Source organism: Ruditapes philippinarum, unplaced genomic scaffold, assembly GCF_026571515.1.
Source record: "Ruditapes philippinarum isolate M1 unplaced genomic scaffold, ASM2657151v2 ctg2046_1_1_1_1, whole genome shotgun sequence".
Classification (NCBI taxonomy): Eukaryota; Metazoa; Mollusca; class Bivalvia; order Venerida; family Veneridae; genus Ruditapes; species Ruditapes philippinarum.
In genome coordinates, this window is record NW_026866957.1 from 88256 (window position 1) to 103565 (window position 15310).

At 31.1% G+C, this 15310-nt stretch overlaps 3 long non-coding RNA genes across 3 annotated transcripts; all 3 read right to left on the reverse strand.

Annotated features, from left to right (window-relative positions):
- Positions 1-120: 120 nt before the first annotated feature.
- On the reverse strand, positions 121-3090 carry LOC132734332 (uncharacterized). Its single transcript, XR_009626297.1, has 3 exons — positions 2884-3090; positions 1499-1663; positions 121-279 (listed from the first exon to the last, which is right to left on the reverse strand). It is a non-coding gene; the product is annotated as an uncharacterized LOC132734332 (long non-coding RNA).
- A 2420-nt stretch (positions 3091-5510) lies between these two features.
- LOC132734333 (uncharacterized) lies at positions 5511-8431 on the reverse strand. The gene is made up of 3 exons (XR_009626298.1): positions 8271-8431; positions 6894-7058; positions 5511-5669 (listed from the first exon to the last, which is right to left on the reverse strand). It is a non-coding gene; the product is annotated as an uncharacterized LOC132734333 (long non-coding RNA).
- A 1096-nt stretch (positions 8432-9527) lies between these two features.
- Positions 9528-14787, reverse strand: LOC132734336 (uncharacterized). Its single transcript, XR_009626299.1, has 3 exons — positions 14618-14787; positions 11170-11334; positions 9528-9686 (listed from the first exon to the last, which is right to left on the reverse strand). It is a non-coding gene; the product is annotated as an uncharacterized LOC132734336 (long non-coding RNA).
- Positions 14788-15310: the final 523 nt, after the last annotated feature.

A 15310-nucleotide genomic window follows, 5' to 3' on the forward strand; every position in this document is an offset into this window, starting at 1 on the left:
ATTCCTTAACGTCTGGGCTTACATTGTAGTTTAAATATACATTATGGATGTATTGACAAAATGTTCTTAGAATTTAACAAAGATTGAAATTGATTCAAATAATGAATAATTAACCTTTAATAGAACATTTTGGTGGGCTTTCCCAAATGCCAGTGTCAAGGCAGCTTATTGTACCGTTTCCATCATATCCTGTTTCACAGGCAAGAGAAGCGGTTGATCCAAACGTCGTTGCGTTATACTGCAATTTACCATTGGTCACATTCAATGGAGATCCACAGTCTGAATGGTAGTAAAATTCATTAGTTACATTTAAAATTTATATCATGTCGTGAAACTTTAGCGGAAAAAAAATGGTATACATTCATCTTCATTGTAACGATAAACTAGAATACCTACAATGAAATAATGCCTTCCGTATATTTTTCTGACAGCTAGTGGGGACTGCGTGCAATCATCGTCCAATTTACAAAGAATAGCTTCTAAATATTTTGTTTCCTGATCATTTTATCCTGTTTCCGTACAATATTTATATGAAAACGGCATAATTTTATCGTTTTGTGTGAAAGACCATAGGATATAGCTTTATACTCTTGAATTTTTGTAGCATATATAAACAGGTCACAATGTATAGAAAGGAGCTCTCTGAAGGTTTAAAAAGGACGAGTTATGTACACATTTCATTATACTTTAATGGCCCATGTTCTAGTTTATAAAATGCCAATATCAACAAAGCATATTCCTTAAGTTATTTTCAATTCCATGAGGGCATATTAAAGACATTAAACATTTACCAAACGAAGAAATCAACGACGATAAACTGTTCTCTCTTTTACCAAATGACTCTTAAAACCAAATTGTTAGAACAGACGTACTGACATTCGACGACGAACGGTTATTAATCACAACAAATCACATGAAAAACGTTGTAATTTGTTGAACTACAAATGTAAGCAGAATGTGCTGTGGTCAGCTAAAAAAACGACCATCTTTTTATATATGAGTTTGAAACTGAGAAGTCAATTGCTTATTATATAACATATTTGTAAGAAATTTGGAGAAACATATATCTTGTATCAGATCACTGTTACCTAACATCTTAAAATTTATGAACAAGATTCAATATTTTGTCGGTAGAGTTATGCTACCATGAAGTTTTTTTCTTCCTGTTACAAATTTTAATTCTTTATAGTTGTCCTTGCAGTACATTTTTGAATAGCTAAATGTAAATATTTTATTAATAATATCAGACGATTAAGGAAAGAAAACAATATAAAGGTGGAAAACAAAAACAAAAATAAGAATTTGTATACAATACCTATAAGGTAATACGGTGTCAGCTTTTTATTTATATCACCTGGACAGTAATACATCTCATACATTTAAAATTCCTTAACGTCTGGGCTTACATTGTAGTTTAAATATACATTATGGATGTATTGACAAAATGTTCTTAGAATTTAACAAAGATTGAAATTGATTCAAATAATGAATAATTGACCTTTAATAGAACATTTTGGTGGGCTTTCCCAAATGCCAGTGTCAAGGCAGCTTATTGTACCGTTTCCATCATATCCTGTTTCACAGGCAAGAGAAGCGGTTGATCCAAACGTCGTTGCGTTATACTGCAATTTACCATTGGTCACATTCAATGGAGATCCACAGTCTGAATAGTAGTAAAATTCATTAGTTACATTTAAAATTTATATCATGACGTGAAACTTTAGCGGACAAAATGGTATACATTCATCTTCATTGTAACGATAAACAAGAAAGCCTACAATGAAATAATGCCTTCCGTATATTTTTCTGACAGCTAGTGGGGACTGCGTGCAATCATCGTCCAATTTACAAAGAATAGCTTCTAAATATTTTGTTTCCTGATCATTTTATCCTGTTTCCGTACAATATTTATATGAAAACGGCATAATTTTATCGTTTTGTGTGAAAGACCATAGGATATAGCTTTATACTCTTGAATTTTTGTAGCATATATAAACAGGTCACAATGTATAGAAAGGAGCTCTCTGAAGGTTTAAAAAGGACGAATTATGTACACATTTCATTATACTTTAACGGCCCATTTTCTAGTTTATACAATGCCAATATCAACAAAGCATATTCCTTAAGTTATTTTCAATTCCATGAGGGCATATTAAAGACATCAAACATTTATCAAACGAAGAAATCAACGACGATAAACTGTTCTCTCTTTTACCAAAAGACTCTTAAAACCAAATTGTTAGAACAGACGTACTGACATTCGACGACGAACGGTTATTAATCACAACAAATCACATGAAAAACGTTGTAATTTGTTGAACTACAAATGTAAGCAGAATGTGCTCTGGTCAGCTAAAAAAACGACCATCTTTTTATATATGAGTTTGAAACTGAGAAGTCAATTGCTAATTATATAACATATTTGTAAGAAATTTGGAGAAACATATATCTTGTATCAGATCACTGTTACCTAAAATCTTAAAATTTATGAACAAGATTCAATATTTTGTCGGTAGAGTTATGCTACCATGAAGTTTTTTCTTCCTGTTACAAATTTTAATTCTTTATAGTTGTCCTTGCAGTACATTTTTGAATAGCTAAATGTAAATATTTTATTAATAATATCGGACGATTAAGGAAAGAAAACAATATAAAAGTGGAAAACAAAAACAAAAATAAGAATTTGTATACAATACCTATAAGGTAATACGGTGTCAGCTTTTTATTTATATCACCTGGACAGTAATACATCTAATACATTTAAAATTCCTTAACGTTTGAGCTTACATTGTAGTTTAAATAGTATTACATTATGGATGTATTGACAAAATGTTCTTAGAATTTAACAAAGATTGAAATTGATTCAAATAATGAATAATTGACCTTTAATAGAACATTTTGGTGGGCTTTCCCAAATGCCAGTGTCAGGGCAGCTTATTGTACCGTTTCCATCATATCCTGTTTCACAGGCAAGAGAAGCGGTTGATCCAAACGTCGTTGCGTTATACTGCAATTTACCATTGGTCACATTCAATGGAGATCCACAGTCTGAAAAGTAGTAATATTCATTAGATACATTTAAAATTTATATCCTGACGTGAAACATTAGCGGGAAAATGTTTTACATTCATCTTCATTGTAACGATTAACTAGAATACCTAGAATGAAATAATTATTCCGTATATTTTACTAATAGCAAGTGGGGACTGCATGCACTCATCGTCCAATTTATAAAGAATAGATTCTAAATAAGTTGTCTCCTGAACATTGTTTCCTCTTTCCGTACAATATTTATATGAAAACGGCATACTTTTATCGTTTTGTTAAAAAAAGACCTTAGGATATAGCTTTATACTCTTGAATTTTTGTAGCATATATAAACAGGTCACAATGTATAGAAAGGAGCTCTCTGAAGGTTTAAAAAGGACGAATTATGTACACATTTCATAATACTTAAACGGCCCATGTTCTAGTTTATAAAATGCCAATATCAACAAAGCATATTCCTTAAGTTATTTTCAATTCCATGAGGGCATATTAAAGACATCAAACATTTACCAAACGAAGAAATCAACGACGATAAACTGTTCTCTCTTTTACCAAAAGACTCTTAAAACCAAATTGTTAGAACAGACGTACTGACATTCGACGACGAACGGTTATTAATCACAACAAATCACATGAAAAACGTTGTAATTTGTTGAACTACAAATGTAAGCAGAATGTGCTCTGGTCAGCTAAAAGACAACGACCATCTTTTTTATAATGATTATGAGTTTGATACTGAGAAGTCAATTGCTTATTATATAACATATCTGTAAGGAACTGGGAGGAACATATATCTTGCATTAGATTACTGTGACCTTAAGTCTTAAAATTCATGAACAAGATTCAATCCTTTATGGGTAGAGTTATGCTACCATGCGGTTCTTATTTGTCTGTTTCAAATTTTAATTCTTTAACGTTGTCCTTGCGGTACATTTTTGAATAGCTAACTATAATATTTCATTGTTAACATCAGACAATAAAGGTAAGAAAACAATATAACGGTGGAAATCAACTAAAATGTGGCCATAGCACACGCGTGCCCCAAACACCACTGTTCTATCAATATTATGACTCTAGGTCAAATATGTTTTAGACTTCATGTGCCATATGTTGAGAACAAAAAAATCTTTTGCTATGTAAAGGGCAAGAACTTTACAAATACTGAATAAATCAATAAGCAAACCCCAAGGTGCATAAGTAAACTTTCTGACCAACATTCTTGTAAACTGTCAGGCCTACAAGTCAAATACTTTTTGAACTATGCATGAACAAGTTGAAAATTGCAAATTTATACTACTATAAGTCAAGGGTTATAACTATAACGAAACTGAAATAAAAATCCACATGCAAAGTCCCAGGTACATAGCTTCATAGTGATGATGATCATTATTCCTGTAATTTAGTGATATTGATCGTTATTCCTGTAAAGATGGTTGATTTTAACTCGAGCACTTAGGGAACAAATAACACGGTTTTAACTAACTCAAGGGCAATAACTTTACAAATACTGGATAAATCCAGAAGCGAAACCCAAGGTGCACAACTACATATGTTGAGCAACATTCCGTAAGGTTTCATGACTCTATGTCAAATCCTTTTTTAATTAAATGCGACACAAGTTGAAAGTGCAAAATAATTCAAAATCAAGAGCAATAACCATAAAAATACTGAAGAAATTCACACAAAAATACCCAGGTGCACAACTACACATGCTGATCAACATTCATGTAAAGTTTTATGACTCTAAGTCAAATCCTTTTTAAGTTAAATGTGACACAAGTTGAAAATCGCAATAAATCTAAGTCAAGGGCAATAACTCTAAAAATACTGAATAAATCCAGACAAAAATACCCAGGTTGACAACTTCATATGCTGATCAACATTCCTGTAAAGCTCCATGACTCTATGTCATATCGTTTTTGAGTTACATGCGACACAAGTTGAAAGTTGCACATTTGTACTAAGTCAAGGGCAATAACTCTAAAAGTACTGTATGAATTCACTGGAGAATACCAAGATGTACACCTGCTCATGCTGATCAGCATTCCTTTTAAGTTTCATGACACTATGTCAAATACTTTTTGAGTAATGTGCTATACAAAAGAGAACGGACGAAAGGACGGACAGATGGACGGACGGATGGATGGACGGGCATGGGTAAATCTAAATGCCCCAACTCCAAGCTAAATTAGGGGCCGAAAAATGGGAAATGTATACAATACCTATAAGTTAATACGGTGTCAGCTCTTTATTTATATCACCTGTACAGCAATACATATAATACATTAATAATTCATTAACGTCCGGGCTTACATTGTAGTTCAAAATATACATGATGAATGTATTGACAAAAGTTCTTAATATTTATCAAATATTAGATTGATTTAAAAATGTATTGACAAATGTTCTAAGTATTTAACAAAGATTGAAATTGATACAAATAATAAATAATTGACCTTTGATAGAACATTTTGGTTAGTTTTCCCAACTGCCAGTGTCAAGGCAGCTTATTGTACCATTTCCATCATATCCTCTTTCACAGGCAAGAGAAGCGGTTGATCCAAACGTCGTTGCGATATAGTGCAATTTACCATTGGTCACATTCAATGGAGATCCACAGTCTGAATAGTAGTAATATTCATTAGTTACATTTAAACTTTATATCATGACGTGAAACATTAGCGGGAAAATTGGTTTACATTCATCTTTATTGTAACGATTAACTAGAATACCTAGAATAGAATGAAATAATTCCTCCGTATATTTTACTGACAGCCAGTGAGGACAGCGTGCAATCATGTCCAATTTAAAAAGAATAGATCCTAAAGATATTGTTTCCTGAACATTTTATCCTGTTTCCGTACAATATTTATATGAAAACGGCATAATTTTATCGTTTTGTTTAAAAAGACAATAGGATATAGCTTTATACTCTTGAATTTGTATTACATATATATATATAAAGGTCAAAATATATAGTAAAGAGTTCTCTGAAGGTTTTAAACAGGACTATTTATGTACACATTTCAATATACTTTAACGGCCCATGTTATAGATTCACAAATGCCAATATCAACAAAGCATATTCCTTAAGTTATTTTTTATGCATGAAGCCATATTAAAGACATCAAACACATACTAGACGAAGAAATCAAAGACAATCAACTGTTCTCTATTTTACCAAAAGACACTTAAAACCAAATTGTTAGCACAGACATACTGACATACGACGACGAACGGTATTTAATCACAACAAATCACATGGAGAACGTTGTAATTTGTTGAACTACAAATGTGAGCAGAATGTGCTCTGGTCAGCTAAAATAAAACGACCATCTTTTTATATATGAGTTTTGAACTGAGAAGTCAATTGCTTATTATATAACATATTTGTAAGAAATTGGGAGGAACATATATCTTGTATCAGATCACTGTTACCTAAAATCTTAAAATTCATGAACAAGATTCAATATTTTATCGGTAGAGTTATGCTACAATGAAGTTCTTTTTTCCTGTTACAAAATTTAATTCTTTATAGTTGTCCTTGCAGTACATTTTTGAATAGAAAAATATAATATTTAATTAATAACATCAGACAATTGGACAAAAGGAATGAAAACAATATAAAGGTGAAAAACAAAAACAAAATGGAAAATGTATACAATACCAATAAGGCAATACGGTGTCAGCTCTTTATTTATATCACCTAGACAGTAATTCATCTAACACATTTATAATTCATTAACATCTAGGCTTACATTGTAGTTAAAATATACATATTGAATGTATTGACAAATGTTCTTAGTATTTAACAAAGATTGAAATTGATTCTTATAATAATTGACCTTTAATAGAACATTTTGGTGGGCTTTCCCAACTGGCAGTGGCAAGGCAGCTTATTGTACCGTTTCCACCATATCCTCTTTCACAGACAAGAGAAGCGGTTGATCCAAACGTCGTTGCGTTATACTGCAATTTACCATTGGTCACATTCAATGGAGATCCACAGTCTGAATAGTAGTAATTGTCATAAGTAACATTTAAAATTTATATCATGACGTGAAACATTAGCGGAAAAACGGTTTACAGTCATCTTCATTGTAACGATTAAATAAGAATACCTAGAATTAAATAATTCCTCCGTATATTTTACTGACAGCGAGTGAGGACTGCGTGAAATCATGTCTAATTAAAAAAGAATATATTCTAAAGAAATTGTTTCCTGAACATTTTATCCTGTTTCCGTACAATATTTATATCAAAACAGCATAATTTTATCGTTTTGTTTAAAAAGACAATAGAATATAGCTTTATACTCTTGAATTTGGTAACATATATAAACAGGTCAAAATATATAGAAAAGAGCTCTCTGAGGGTTTAGAAAGGACGAATTATGAACAAATTTCAATATACTTTAACGGCCCATGTTCTAGTTTCACAAATGCCAATATCAACATAGCATAATCCTTACGTTATTTTTAATTGCATGAAGCCATATTAAAGCCATCAAACATTTACCAATCGAAGAAATCAAAGATAATTAACTGTTCCCTTTTTGACCAATAGACACTTAAAACCAAATTATTAACACAAACGTACTGACATACGATGACGAACGTTATTTAATCACAACAAATCATATGAAGAACGTTGTGCTTTGTTGAACTACAAATGTGAGCAGAATATGCGCTGGTCAGCTTAAATACAACAACCATCTTTTAATATAAGAGTTTGAAACTGAGAAGTCAGTTGCTTATAATATAAAATTTTTGTAAGGAATTGGGAGGAACATATATCTTGTATCAGATCACTGTTACCTAAAATCTTAAAATTCTTGAACAAGATTCAATATTTTATCGGTAGTGTTATGCTACCATGAAGTTCTTTTTTCCTGTTACAAAATTTAGTTCTTTATAGTTGTCCTTGCGGTACATTTTTGAATAGCTAAATATAAATATTTCATTAATTACATCAGACAATTAAGGAAAGAAAACAATATGAAGGTGAAAAACAAAATCAAAAATGGAAAAAGGATACAATACCTATAATGTAATACGGTGTCAGCTCTTTATTTATATCACCTGGACAGTAATACATATAATACATTTATAAATCGTTAACGTCTGGGCTTACATTGTAGTTAAAAATATACATAATGAATGTATTGACAAATGTTCTTAGTATTTAACAAAGATTGAAATTAATTCATAATAATAATTGACCTTTAATAGAACATTTTGGTGGGGTTTCCCAACTGCCAGTGGCAAGGCAGCTTATTGTACCGTTTCCATCATATCCTCTTTCACAGACAAGAGAAGCGGTTGATCCAAACGTCGTTGCGTTATAGTGCAATTTACCATTGGTCACATTCAATGGAGATCCACAGTCTGAATATTAGTAATTTTCATTCGTTACGTTTAAAATTTATATCATGACGTGAAACATTAGCGGAAAAACGGTTTACATTCATCTTCATTGTAACTATTAACTTTACCTAGAATGAAATAAATTCTCCGTATATTTTAGTGACAGCGAGTGGGGACTGCGTGCAATCATCGCCCATTTCACAAAGAATAGCTTCTAAACATGTTGTTTTTTTAGAAAGGCTATAGGATATAGCTTTCCACTCTTGAATTTGTATAACAAATATATACAGGTCAAAATGTATAGAAAAGAGCTCTCTGAATGTTTAAAAAGGACGAATTATGAACACATTTCAATATACTTTAACGACCCATGTTCTAGTTTCCCAAATGTCAATATCAACATAGCATATTCCTTAAGCTATTTTTTATTACACGAAGCCATATTTAAAACAAACATAGATACTTAACACCAGATTGATAGCAAAGACGTACTGACATACGCCGACAAACGGTTTAAAATCACAACAAATCACATGAAGAACGTTGTTATTTGTTGAACTACAAATATGAGCAAAATATGCTCTGGTCAGCTAAAATACAACGACGTTTTTTTAATATTTCAGTTTGAAATTGAAGAGTCAATTACTTATTACATAACATATTTGTAAGGCATTGGGACGAACATATATCTTGTGTCAGATCACTGTGACTTAAAATCTTAAAATTCATGAACAAGATTCAATATTTTATCGGTAGTGTTATGCTACCATGAAGTTGTTGTTTTTTTCCTGTTACAAATTTTAATTTTTTAACGTTGTCCTTGCGGTACAGTTGTGAATAGCAAAATATGATATTTCATTAATAACATCAGACAATTAAGGAAAGAAAACAATATTAAGATTAAAAAAGGAAAATATGTACAATATCTATGAAGTAAAATGGTGTCAGCTCTTTATTTATATAACATAAACAGCAATACATATAATACTTTAACAATTCATTTACGTCTGGGCTTACATTATAGTTAAAAATATACATAATGAATGTATTAACAAAAGTTTTAATAATATCTTACAAAAATTGAAATTGATACAATTTAAAATTGACCTTTAATAGAACATGTTGGTGGTGTTTCCCAACTTCCAGTGTCAAGGCATCTTATTGTCCCGTTTCCATCATATCCTCTATCACAGACAAGGGAAGCCGTTGATCCAAACGTTGTTGCTATATAGTGCAAATTACCATTGGCCACATTTAAGGGAAACCCACAGTCTGAAAAATAGTCCAATTCATTTATAAATTTTACAGTTTATATCATGACGTTAAACATAAGCGGGAAGTGTTTTATATGCAACTTCATTGTAACGATTACCCTTGATTGCATGACCCATGCAAAGAACAGGAGTGTGTCAGTTACAGATTGCAATTTGAAGGTTGCCTAGTATTTAATACTTTTGTTACTTTGTACAGACTTAAGACTACTGTTACCTTGACATTTAAGCGTCCTGAACCGAAATCAATTATTGTTGTCTTTTTATTCTATTTTGTATCACCTTAGTAAAATGTAAAATGATTAACTTAACCTTGACACAAAATTACGCAGGTTAGAATATCTTACCTAGTGATTCCTACGCAAAGGTCATTTTCTATTTAGATTACTTTTGTACATTGTTCTGAATGTTTTGTAAATCATTTACATTTGCATAATTATACTTATCGTATGCACTGTCCATGAGAGAGATGTCAGATATTTAATAAAATTGATAAAGTATAATTGTCAATGTTAACAAAGTTTTTCTTTAAATCCATGGTGCAGTTATAAGCCTTGGAGAGAGTCATATTGTGCTTGCAAAGAAGTGTGCATAATTTCACTCAATGGAATATGAAAATATTTGAGGTGGAACGCAAACTTTAACGTCGAAAAATGGAGTTAATTTTGTCTGTTCATATTAACTACAAATATCAGCAACTGAACATGGTAAGAAATATATAAATCCATATGTAAATAAGTAAAGGCAAAACGTTACATCGACTTTATTTTTCAAAATGTCCTTTTCATGTTTTGTGGCAAATGGAATCATGATATAATAAAGGGATACAATTCGAATTCACTAATATGGCGATGGAAGACTAATTAATTCATTGTTTATTTGGCTTAAAGAATTAAAAGAAAACAAAAAATACATGAGTTGTTTTTACAGGGATTTGAACTCAACACCTCTCGCTTCCTAAACGAGCGTGTAACCCTTTTTAATTTCGAGATATATTTTGTTCACGTAAACCTGTTGTTTAACACTGGTGTATTTAAATCATGGATCTCTATATAGGCATGTATATTTGTAAAGAATAACACAATATTAGAAATCTTCGACCAATCAGGAACTTATTTCTTCCTTGAAAAGGCTTAAAAATTAATGCGCCTGTCATTTGACAATCTTGACGCAGGGTTTCCCCTTAATTTTTCGGCATTAATATACTTATAAAGGGAAGTAATCGCTTCGAGAAGTTTGGACTCCTTTCGGATTTTGCAAATATGCAAAGCAGGGTCTGAAATTTCTATACCATTATTTGTTTGGTCTGACGAACCAAACAAATAAAAATGAGTAAAAGGAGAACTTTACGCTCCAAAACCTTTTAACATTTTAGAGTGATTATAAATAATACGTTATTATCAATATTGATATATGAAAAAATAATAATATGTGGACAAAAAGTCATTTAAAAGATGAAGAAATGCATTCTTATTGTTATATACCTTTAATTTCACATGTTGCTATTTCCCAACTACCATTGTCAAGGCAACTTATGGTTGTGTGGCTTCCATTATATCCTCTATCACAAACAAGAGAAGCGTTTGATCCATACGTTGTTGTGGAAAAAAGCAAAGAACCATTGACCACATTTGAAGGAATTTCACAGTCTAAATAATGATCAAATAGGGAAAACAGAGCAAAACAAAATAATTGGAAATGTTGCAGGCTTGGTTTGATTTAGCCAGTTCATGGACGGTACTAGTAAATGCAAGTCCGTTCATAAATATTTTAAATTTAAATCTTGACGATAAAACATAAGAAGCAATGGTGTTATATTCAAAATATCTGTATCGGCAATAATAAATCTCGTGTCATGCAAATGATATACAAAAAGTGAAATTAATATAAATGTTTGAAAAGTGCATAATAAGCCATTTGTATGTTATTGGGAGGAACTTTCCTTTTGATTCAAGGTAGCTGTGATCTTATCATTACACTTCATGAACCAAAACCAATGTTGTTATGCTATTTACTTAAAAAAAACATCTCATGGCATAAATGAGTATTATGCTTTTTCCTCATCTTGAAAGAAAATGACGCAGATAAATTTTCTTCAGAAATGCAGCAATTTAGGCCACGCTTAAACTGAAATAACTTTTAAAGACGTTTTCATGATTAAGTGAAATGATATAAAATAAATGACAGACGAATAATTGTGACATTTGCAACAACAACAACAACAACATAAACTTTATTTAGCTCAAGCAATGATTACAAGCATGTGAGCATACAGCGAATAATACATTTGAACAAGAATACCTTGTGAGGTCACGTGACAGATTGTTTGCTTAACGGGGTTGACAATAGTGATAGTGTGTTACTCCATTTATTTTTTTGAAAAGGACTATAAATTCTTGTCTGGGAATGTTCCATTTTCGGATATTGAATGGCTGAAACTAATTTAATAATCTACGCTTTTTAATAGTTATGTGAATTTTGAACATTATTAACACCATTTTATATTGTTTTTAAAAGAAACAGAGTTTATTCGTATTGTATTTGTGCAGCCTGAATAAAATCGCTGCATCGAAACTGCGCTATATACCCAAAAGGTAGTGTAATCGTCCGCTGTGTAAAGCCTTACTGGATAACTTCGCGTAAAATGTGTTAAGTAAGATAAATTAATTATTAGACGATTATCAACGAATGATTAGTTTAAATATTCGAAAGATGGATATAAAATGTTTCGAAGCATCTTGAAGTATTCACCATTTGATCAAAAAGGTATCAGTTTAGCAAATTTAGCAGAAGACTGAGAAATGTCATAACCTGATAATGTCACGTGTCGTCACAGAAGTAGAACATGTAAACATCAATTAAATAAGAATTTGCATAGTTATTGTATACTCGTGGAAAAGGATTAATTTGATTGTATACAACTGATAAACTACATCTATATAGGCATATTGACAGGTGTATTTTAATGTTATGAAAAAAGCATGACCTATATTCAACAGACACTGGTTTTGTTTTAATTTTAATGATTCAAATTTATCGATATCCAAGGGTAAAAAATATCATATTCGAAAATTTCTTACAAACCTAACATAAAGTACTTTGGGAAAAAATAGCAACACAACCAAATGAAAATATTTAAGGTAAGAAAAAAGAGGTCACACATAAGATATATTGTACGATGTGAATATGTACAGACATATATTCAACCTATTTTAATTATGTGTTATATGCTTTTTTAAGTTGCCTCAAGTGTTAAAAGCTTAATATTACATAGATAGTAAACGTAGATAGTAAAATTATTGTTTATATTCTGATAACAACTATTATAGAATACATTGAAAGAAAGAATTCCTCGGTATATTCTATTGACAGCGAGTGGAGCATGTGTGAAACTTTCATTCAATTAACTAAAAATGGACGGTTATTCTCATTATCTTAGCGCAAGACTCATGAACCTTGTCAAATATAATGTGGCCGATAAATATATTTTTGAAGTGTGAAGTATATATCTTAAGAAAAATACTAATAATCGTTTTGTTGAAATTACCTATAAAGTAGGGGTGTCATCGATTCAATCGATATCGGTGTATCAACGATCTTTGTTATCCGATTCGATATCGATTCCATTTTTTAAATATCGGATATCGAATGCACATATATTTTTAGCTAAAGAGACGTCAGCGAACAGGTTTTATACAACTGACAGACCTGTTTACTGTCACAAAACGTCAAAATAAAAGCGACATGTAAAGTTATGGATGCCAGAAACATTTTTTTTCTAAAAATGAAAACGGAAATCAATGCCAAAGTTACCTCCCAGTGTTTTTAACGAATGCTGCCTAATTTCGTTGTAATCTCGCACGTCTGCTAAGTGGATGTCAAGACCCCTCAATTCAGATTTTAGAAAGGGAAAATGCCAAGAAAAAATTGTCAGTGTTTCTTTGTAAAAATCATGATTACAAAATGTTAAACTTTAATAAATATTCAGGTTCTAAACATTACAATTTGCCAATTAAACCCGGCTTTATTTGAGCGGCTAGGACGGGATTTAGCATGATCAGTAACTACGTAATAGCAACAACAACAACAAAAGTAAAATGGAAGGATTTAGCTCAATACAGGATTGGAGTAGTACCTCTAGACGCTTGCAGAAATCATGATCACAAAATAGACAAATATCGTTTTTTTCGCTGATTTTAACATTTTTCATGCATTATCATACATAAATCAGTGTGAAAAGATGAATTAGACCTATTAAAGTTCATTCCGTTGCGTAAAAAAGCAAGATTTTGGCATTTTACGATTCAAGCGCCTTGTCCGGTATTTACCGGAATACGGTATTTAGTGTGGTGCTCCAATCCTTTATTTAGTCTCACTCAAAATGGAAAAGGCTTTAAACTTTATAGTTACTAGTCATTAGTTTTCATTTTTAGCTGTATAAAAAAAGAAACAAATTGTTCAGTTTTCATAGCTTATCTTTTTTTGCATTTGTCTATATATAACTACTATGTCAGTGTCCTTAGGAAACATTTAAAAAGACTTGAAAGCTAAAATTTAGCCTGGCAATCGATATATCGCTGTATCGCCGATAATTCATTGCCGATATATCGATATAAAAATCCTTAACGATGACACCTCTACTATAAAGGTATTTACCGGTAAATGTTTAAGACTTTTAGTCTTAAATTTTGTTTTACCGGTATTCTTAATCTAGTATAACTTACATTTAGTACATAGACAAATAATAAATGACAAAACTATTTACGTAAAAGAAAAAAAACGTTACATACAATATGTACAAGTATTATAAGCAGTTAGATGTGAATTTCGACAGAGGTATTATCATGCGGTTTAATGATATTTTTAAAATCATAAATTAAGAAGTTAACAACGACTGTGCTTAAATTGTATTTCATAAATACTGAACACTACCTATGATTTTGCATCTTGCTGCATCCCATTTTCCTGTATCTAAACAACTTATTTTCACTTGATTAGGGCTATAGCCAGGATTACATTTTAAAGTCGCTGTTGCTCCATATGTCGACAATTTTGTTTTGTCAAGGGTGACTCTTCCATTCACAATTTGTTTAACAGGACCACAGTCTAAAAATGTACAGACATATGGCAAACAAATTAAAACATTTAAAGTAGATCATATACACCCACTTAAATAATAAGTATAACGATAACATGACAATGCATGCTGGTACTTATGTACGGTTAATGGAAGGTACCATTTGAACAAACTTCAGTCAAAGGACAATCGTTACAAATATTCTTAAAATATTTTGAATAATAAAAGATTGACCGGTCACAGTGACCAGTTGATGACATAATGTTTCAATAAGTAAAGTGACAACCAAATAACTTAATTCAGTTCGCAAATTATTTATAGTTCGAAGTGATACTAGCGTTTGCTAAACTTTAAATTCTGTAAGAGAAACGAAGGAACGTCAATGAACTCATTATCGTGAATAATCTGAGACAGTGATTTTAGAAAACTGTGTGACTACTGTGTGATATCAACCATAATTTTACAATTTGTTTTAATTCTGCTAATATTTTTAAGACAGTTACAAATAATTAAGGTGTTGATTATAAAATACATTATTTCTAATTTGG